Here is a 5,997-nt window from a genome sequence, read left to right on the forward strand (position 1 = left end):
TTTTTCTGTTGTGATTCTAGATTATCTTGAACTACATATGCAAGTTTGGCACATTACTCGAATTGTTTGCTATATTTAGTCAATTTATTTCATTTGATTGAATTTCTTGGAATAATTCAAATTTGAATTGCAAGTCATTCAAAGAGTGGAAAAAAAATAAATCAAAAAATGATATTCATATTATTAAGCCTACTTCGACACCTTATCCATGAACGGGCAAGAATTTCAAACATCTCATGTTCACGAAGCATGACCACAAACTTGGGGTCCGGTTATTTCTAAATTGTATAAAAGCAAATTTGGTTAGAAAATCATGAAACTTGCCCAGATTTCATGATATCATATGTGGAGGCTGTGATAAAAATTTGACAAAGTTTCGTGAAAGTTGTAGCATATGGTGCTTACAAACCGAAGCATGTCCAAATAAGTTTCATGATTTCATGTGAAGGCCAACTACCTGTTAAGCATCGTAGCTGACAAATTTTCACGAAACCTAGCCAAATTTTTATCACAGCCTCCACATATGATATCATGATATCTGGGCAAGTTTCATGATTTTCTAACCAAATTTACTTTTTATACAATTTAAAAAAACCAGACCCCAAGTTTGTGGTCATGCTTCATGAACATGAGATGTTTGAAATTCTTGTCTGTTCATGGATAAGGTGTCGAAGAAGGCTCAATAATATGAATATTATTTTTTGATTCATTTTTTTCCGCTCTTTGAATGACTTGCAATTCAAATTTTAATTATTCTAAAAAATTCAATCAAATGAAATAAATTGACTAAATATAGCAAACAATTCGAGCAATGTGCCAAACTTGCATATGTAGTTCAAGGTAATCTAGAATCACAACAGAAAAAATTTGGGTGGAAAAAGAAAAAAAATATATTTTGCCGAGTGTCCAGAAAAAGCGCTCGGCAAATCACATATTTGCCGAGTGTCCGCGATACCGACACTCGGCAAAGCTAACGGCCGTTTGCTGTCGTTCGCAGCTGACGGAGCTTTGCCGAGTGTCTGTCTTTGCCGAGTGTAGAGCACTAGGCAAAACAGATTTTGCCGAGTGTTATTATTTGCCGAGCGCTTGACACTCGGCAAAACTATTGTTCGCCGAGTGTTTCTTTTTGCCAAGTGCGGCATTCGGCAAAGGTCTTATTCACCGAGTGCCCGACGAAATGCTCTCGGTGAAAATATTTGCACTGGCAAAGGTGCCGTCTCCGGTAGTGTACCATAGAGATTTTGAATGCGTACACGTAGCCAGTTCAGGTGAAATGTGCATGCACAGCTTGCTAAGCCTGTCACCAAGCACACGAGCTTGCTAGCTTCATCTCCTTCTCTTCTCTTTACTTTTTTTCTCTTCCTGCTTAGAGGTAGCACGTACTAGCCTGCATGCATGTACATATGAAATCCATGCAACCAAAGCTAGCTAGCGTCCTTTTTCTTTCTTGCTTGAGCACACGTGATACGTATCAATATATATAGCTCATATGGAACAAAATCTCATCAAACATTCATGTAGTCAATGTATCTAGGGACTAGGAGTAACTATCCATCAGAACACAACAGACACCAAAGGCACATGCACCAAATCTCAGATTCTCAGGCAACACATGGCTGATTCAATTCTCTGATTTGCGCTGTTTACATTTGTACATGCTCCCAAACAAGGTGATTGTGGCATTTAGTTTATCCTTCGTGTTAGAATCCTAGTCTATTTCCTGTGCGGCATGCCAGGCTTGTGCTCGTGCACGCCTGGGACTCCTGCCCGTGCGGATCACACCTGCCTAATAATCTTTGGTTATAGGCCTATATATGTAACCTGTATTATCCCTTGATAATCAATCTATTATGTGTGCGGTCTATTCCACTATCACTTCGTACTCAGCAGCATACAGTCTTTGTCGAATATCCGCTTGGCTCAAAGTTGCATCAACGCTGAAAATCGGCAATGCAGGGAATTATGATTAGCCAAGAATGATAGAAGTATTATAGTATATGATATTGCAGATTTAAGGGAAAATGCATACTACGAGCACTGAAATATCAAACATGCGTATCACAGTTGTGAAAAAAAAAGATGAGTGGTTACCAGCATAGAACATCTCCACTCCGTGCAGTCTTCTCAGAGATCCACTCTGGAACAAGTTCTTTCAATAGTGTCAGCTGCTCCTCAACTTCACCTACAGATGTAACCATTCAATGTCACAATCCACATTGCAGACACCAGTTAAGCAACAAGGATAGAGATTGTATGTTCACACATACTTCTATCAACAGTCTTTGTACTGCTTGAAATTATCTTATGAAGCAGCTCCTGCTTTGTCATTACATACCGCTGTCTTGACTGGTAGATAAGAAATATAACATCAAAGATACTTGGCAGGGAAGAAATCAACTTCTGCCTTTTAACCTGATCAGCAAAACCCGTTTCCTTCTCCTCCATAGCCCTCTGTTCCTTCTGCTTTACCTGAAAGAACAACTATCATTCTTTGTTCGCAATTGAGCAAACTGTCCACTGAGCTAAATGATGCCATCATTGGCAAGGACTTACCGACTGAAGGAGGGAGTGTGGAAGAAAACTGAGTAATTAATCATCACTGTCAACAGCAGAAATAGCTGCATTTTGGTTCTCTCCGTCCATACTACTTGCAACCTTTGTTGGAGTGGCAAACAACTTAGCACGAGCTGATCTCTTTGCCATTTTCAGAGGTGGTGTGCCATAACCTGCAGCGGAGATTGGTCTCTTTGGTGTCTTAAGGTCTGGTGTGGTCACCATTAACCTCACTGGTGTAGAGGCATATTTAGCAGGGGTGCCCTCTGAAACTCCAGACATGGATACAACAACCTTGCCATCCTCCTCTGGCCGAGCTTCTTTAGAACCAGAAACATTACTGCTGAAGAAGGAATTCCTGCTCAATGGTAAAAGAACATTCGCCAGTGGGCTGGTTGCGCTAGCTGTTGCCGAACTGATTGGAGATCTTTGTGAAAACCTTCTCTTGAATGACTGTGACATGTGTGACATCATAGAACCAAAATGCAGCTATTTCTGCTATTGACATCAGAAGACTCCATTGGGGTTGTCGGTTCAGAAACAATTCTTGGGCAGCCTGGAGCATGCTCGATCTTGTTTGGTTAAATGGATGTGGTAATTCATGCTCTGGAATGTCATCTCCCTGAAATTAGTAACAGAGGAACCATGATTCTAGCCTTCATCCGAGTATTAAGTACTCTATATGATTACTTGATTAGTATCATCATTTCAGGTGCAATTTAACACAATACATAAAGCTGCTAGTCTATTTCGATTTGAAAAATAAACTTGTACTTCTGAGAAGCAGTAATCAAGTGTGAGATATACAAGATTTCCATTCCTCAGGATGGTCCCTGAGGAAATCCACTAGCCTCTGCCTGAAGATCCTTCTCAATGCTGAGTATGCAGTTTCCCCCTTTTGCTTCTTGATGCTCTGAACAGCACCAGCGACGAGGTGCACCTGAAGATCTGGCTTGATACAACATGTGTCATCACGCAAAAGGATCTTATTGATGACAATTGCCTTTTTATTATTTGAGCTGCGCGAGATGGCTGTAGGTAAACCTCCTGCAGACAGCATACGAAAATAAGATACTGAATTGTCTCAATCCAATGCAGCAGTATTTCAATGACTATTGGTGAAACGAGATTTTTACCTTTCAGACAAATGCTGGATGCTAGCACAGATGTTGGCGAAAGTCGCCTTGGATCCCTTCATACGGAGAAGCCTAGTGGAGCTGTCCAGGCAAAATTCATAAAATAAAGAAATCCATTTTTTTTTTCAAATTTTTAAATAAGGAATAAATCATGTATATATCTAAACAACCTTTTCATAAATTTAAGCAACCCTTTCGTAAATCCAAACAAACTTTTCATAAATCAAAGCAAACTTTTCGTAAATTCAAACAACCTTTTCGTAAATCCAAACAACCTTTTCGTAGGCATTCTCGAATAGGCCCGGGGGATCGAATTGATTATAGAAACATGAGTTTAATTAATCGATTTATTAGTGAACAAGGAAAAATATTATCCAGACGAATAAATAGAACTCACAAAGCATCTCAAAACTGATCACAGCAGGAAGCAAATAACAACAGAAATTAGTATCACCACAGGCAAAATTTCGGTAGGCTTTCTAAAGCTATCCTACAAGTATCCTGTTTGCAAAACGAAAAAGAAAAAACTAATTTGGGGCACAGAAATCAACACCGCTGCAGGAAAGAAACGTACGTGCGGTTCTTATAAAGGCCGTCTCATATTACCAAACAAGTTTCGATTTGGGGGTTGATGAAAGTTGAAAACTGGATCTGAAATTACATCAGAATTGCAGATCTTTACCTTTCCGGCAGCTTGAGATCGGCCTTTTGTTTGACGGGGCTCCGGCAGGCCCCGGCGCCAACACCGAGCTCCCGCACGACGGACTCGAGCTCGTCCGCCGCCGTCGCTCCCATCTCCGGCCGCCGCAGCCCCAGCGCCGTCCGGCTGACCTCCTTGACGGAGAACGCCACGCTGCGGGCGCGTGCCCTCGGCCTCTCCTCCGGCTTCTCCGGCGTCCATATCTGCTCGGCCGCCGCCCCGTAACCCTCTGCGTGGGCTTCTCTGGCGTCAGGACCTCGTCGGCCACAGGGCCAGCCATCCTCAGCTTCTGGGGCGTACCGCTGGAAGTCGCCGACGTCTTGAGCTTCTTGGATGGCGTGGCGGCGTCCGCATCCATGTCGGGGAGTGGACGAGTGCGGCGGCGAGGTGGGAGGATTTGGGTGGAGGAGGGGTATTAACTGAGGTGAAACGGAGTAGATACCGAGATGTATATACGGCAGGTTACCGGGCCGGATATGGCGCCAAGACTTGCGGGAACGGGTGTAGATGGCGCGAAGGTATGTGCGAGGACCACGTGGGCACACGGGACATCCGCGCTAAGATGGTAGACTTGTAGTAGACTAGCAGGCCCTAAAAAAATAGTAGACTAGCAGGCCTGCAGCCCATGCGGCCCATCTTTGACTAGGGAATGGGAAAACAGGCCTGCGCAGGGGTTCTCGATCTTTGCAGTGTGTAACACGAAGCAGCTGTTATGAACCCAAGCATGAGTTTGGTTTGCAGACCAAGTAAATTGGGTTAAATCCATTCCTAGTTTCTGGGTTATCACACCTTAAAATATTTAATTTTAGGATGTAAGTATCTTTTAGAATATGTTCATCTATTAATAGAGTTTTTCGAGAATTTTTCCAAAATTTTTCTGACAATTATTCTCATTTATCCTAGAACTAGGTCCATATTTTTTTTGGAAGGCTCTAAAATCTTTTTCATGAGTCCTAAATATTTTATTTGGATTCCTCGTATCCCAAATTATCTCCAGAGTTTTCCTCAGAATTTTTGGGATTCTTCTGGATATATTTTTCGTGGTTTAAAAGATTTATCTGGACTTTTCTAGATTAATTTTAAGCTTGGAAATATGTTCTGGAAAATGAATTCTTTTTATTTTCATCTCAAGCTGGATTTAATTTATTTTTGGTCCAATTTGCCCTAAGACTATAGAACCGTGCTGTTGAGCTCAGCCACCGCCGTAATCTCATCATCTGTCGCGTTTTGACGATAAAAAGGTAAATCAAAAGCTTCTCCTTGAGGTACCAAAGCGAACACCCATATTTTCATCTTTTGCCTTTCCTTTCGGAAGCTTAATAGCTCGTCAAAGCTACTTGACCGCCACTCACCGTCGATCATCTTACTTGCCAAGTTGGAGTTATCTAGAAACCTTTCCGTTTGTCCTTTCTTTCTTTCTTTCTTTCTTTCTTTCTTTCTTTATCTCGTAGTCGGATCGAGCCATTTCCTTGTTGTCCATCCTTTTAACTCTGTCCTCTCTGACTCCCTAAGATGCCCCATCGTGGTACCCATCCTCTAACCTTTCTTCCCGATCAAACCTTGCTCGAAACGGATTTCCGATCAAACCTTGCTCGAAACGGAACTGTA

At 42.0% G+C, this 5,997-nt stretch overlaps 1 pseudogene; it reads right to left on the minus strand.

The window, feature by feature from the left end:
* Positions 1 to 1,598: 1,598 nt before the first annotated feature.
* Positions 1,599 to 4,795, minus strand: LOC112900487 (annotated as a pseudogene).
* Between the last annotated feature and the right edge of the window lie 1,202 nt (positions 4,796 to 5,997).

Source organism: Panicum hallii, chromosome 7, assembly GCF_002211085.1.
Source record: "Panicum hallii strain FIL2 chromosome 7, PHallii_v3.1, whole genome shotgun sequence".
In the NCBI taxonomy this organism is placed as follows: domain Eukaryota; kingdom Viridiplantae; phylum Streptophyta; class Magnoliopsida; order Poales; family Poaceae; genus Panicum; species Panicum hallii.